The sequence below is a fragment of the Cervus canadensis genome, chromosome 6 (genome assembly GCF_019320065.1).
Source record: "Cervus canadensis isolate Bull #8, Minnesota chromosome 6, ASM1932006v1, whole genome shotgun sequence".
Taxonomy (NCBI): Eukaryota; Metazoa; Chordata; class Mammalia; order Artiodactyla; family Cervidae; genus Cervus; species Cervus canadensis.
This window is the reverse complement of record NC_057391.1, coordinates 11,303,298-11,305,477: the sequence shown is the minus strand read 5'-3', so window position 1 is coordinate 11,305,477 and position 2,180 is coordinate 11,303,298. Positions and strand designations below refer to the sequence as shown.

Here is a 2,180-nt window from a genome sequence, read left to right as displayed (position 1 = left end):
AAGGCAAACTGGGCCTCCGGGTCTCAGCTCCTGTCCCTTTCTCCTTTCCGCTGCAGCCTCTGTTGGCCACAAGAGGGCGCTTGCTTCCCCTTTTCGTGCTCAATTCTGCCACAAGGACCTACGTGCTGTCCGGCGACCGCATGGCCTGTAGCCCGCCAGTCTTTTCTGTTCATGGGATTCTCCAGGCAAGAATACTGGAGTGGGTTGCCATTTCCTCCTCCAGGGGATCTTCCCCACCTAGGGAGACAACCCGCCTCTCTTGTCTCCCGCGTTGGCAGGCGGGTTCTTTACCACTAGCGCCACCTGGGAAGAAACTTTGAAAACGTAAACGTGAAGTTGCTCAGTCGTGTCCGACTCTTCGGGACCCCATGGACTGTAGCCCGCCAGGCTCCTCTGTCCATGGGGATCCTTCAGGCAACAATACCGAAGTGACTTGCCACTTTCTTCTCCAGGGGATTTTTCCCGACCCAGGGATCGAACCTGGGTCTCCCGCATTGCGGGCAGACTATCCTCTGCGCCCCCAGGGAAGATACTTTAGGTACAGAAAAATTACAAACTTTTCCCAAAATAAATAACATCAAATGCTAAAGAATCACACTGAGCAAAGAAACGAGAACAGGGCTGTAAATCCAAAATAGTGGCTCAAAGAAAAGAAACAGTCTCATGAAAGTCCTCTAACTTTTAAATAAGATTTGCGTTGGAAACTCCCTGGCAATCGAAAGGTTAGGTGCTTTTACTGCCGAGGTCCCAGGTTCAATTCCTGGCGGCTCACTAGCTTTGTTGTGTCTGACTCTGCGACCCCATAGACTGCAGCACTCCAGGCTTCCTTGTCGTTCGCCATCTCAGGGAACTTGCTCAACACAAGTCCATTGAGTTGGTGATATTCTTTATGTTGTCCCCGTCTCCTCCACAGGATTTACCCAAGTATATAGCATTTAAGGCACACGTGAATAACACTGTATGTAAAAGCACCTCCATGACTAATGTACTATATTAACATAACAACGTTTTGGGAATATACTGGGAGACTCTACCTGCTTCAATAAGCTACATCAATAAAAGCTGCTTCACCTCTCTCTTTTCACTAACTTTGACGAGGTAAACAGACACCTCAGAAAAAACCTTTAAAAACAAACAACAAAACCCAAAGATCATACTATATATGCCCACCTGTATTTGCAACAGGACATATTACTGCTGATTAGCACATGAACATCTATCAACCACCCATGAAAAACCACCAGTTCTTTCTTTTAGACAGCAATAATTAGCCTTGCATCAAGCAAGACTTCAAAAAATTGGTTTAACACTCAAACTTGTTCCTCTCCACGGAAATCTTTAGTAAAAGGCGAAAGATTTATACGTTTTGAAGAGAAACCAGAGTATACCTGTTGTTGACCATAATTCGTTTTTCCAGTAACCACAACTCCTACTACACTGATGGTGACTATTTGCAAAGTTACTACCTGAGGAAATTTATTCAAGGAATTCTGAAAATAATGTTTTCACACTTAGAAAGTTCAACTAAGTAAAATTTTTTTTAAATTAAACTCGAAAACTGTTAAACTATTTGCAGTGCATTGTGGGTATGCAAATGAGCCTGAGTGATCGCCGAAAATATCTTAGCACCAACTTTAAGGGGCCAACGCCATGGCTTGGCTGCCTATGATCTAAACTCCGGCTTGGTCTAGTAGAGACATTCTGAGTTTATCTGTTTGCACACTGGGACTTTGATATCTTTTTTTTCTTTTTTGGTACCTTTTAAATAAAATAATTTTCTGATAGTTGAGGTTGGGGCGGGCCTTGAGGATAGATAGCCAAGTAATTGTTCGTATGAAGTCCAGAATAGTGGTTACTTACAGTAGGGAGTGATGAGTGTGGCTGGGGAAAGGACCACAGAGAGTTTCAAAGGTGTTGGCACTATCTTTCTTCTTAAACTGGGAGGGGGGCAGCAAGGTACATTCTTAAAAAGTTTTCTGCATTTTGATGTGGATCATTTTTAAAGTCTTTGTTGAATTTGTTACAATATTGCTTCTGTTTTATATTTTTTGGTTTTTTGACCTCAAGGCATGTGGGATTTTAGTTCCTTGATCAAGAATCAAACCTGCACCCCCCTGCATTGGAATGCCACGTCTTAACCACTGGACCACCAGGGAAGTCCCCATTTTATTACCTTTTCC

The 2,180-nt window shown here is 43.5% G+C and overlaps 1 non-coding gene across 1 annotated transcript; it reads right to left on the bottom strand.

Annotated features, from left to right (window-relative positions):
• Nucleotides 1-1,269: 1,269 nt before the first annotated feature.
• On the bottom strand, nt 1,270-1,386 carry LOC122444498. Its single transcript, XR_006270316.1, has one exon. It is a non-coding gene; the product is annotated as a U5 spliceosomal RNA (small nuclear RNA).
• Between the last annotated feature and the right edge of the window lie 794 nt (nt 1,387-2,180).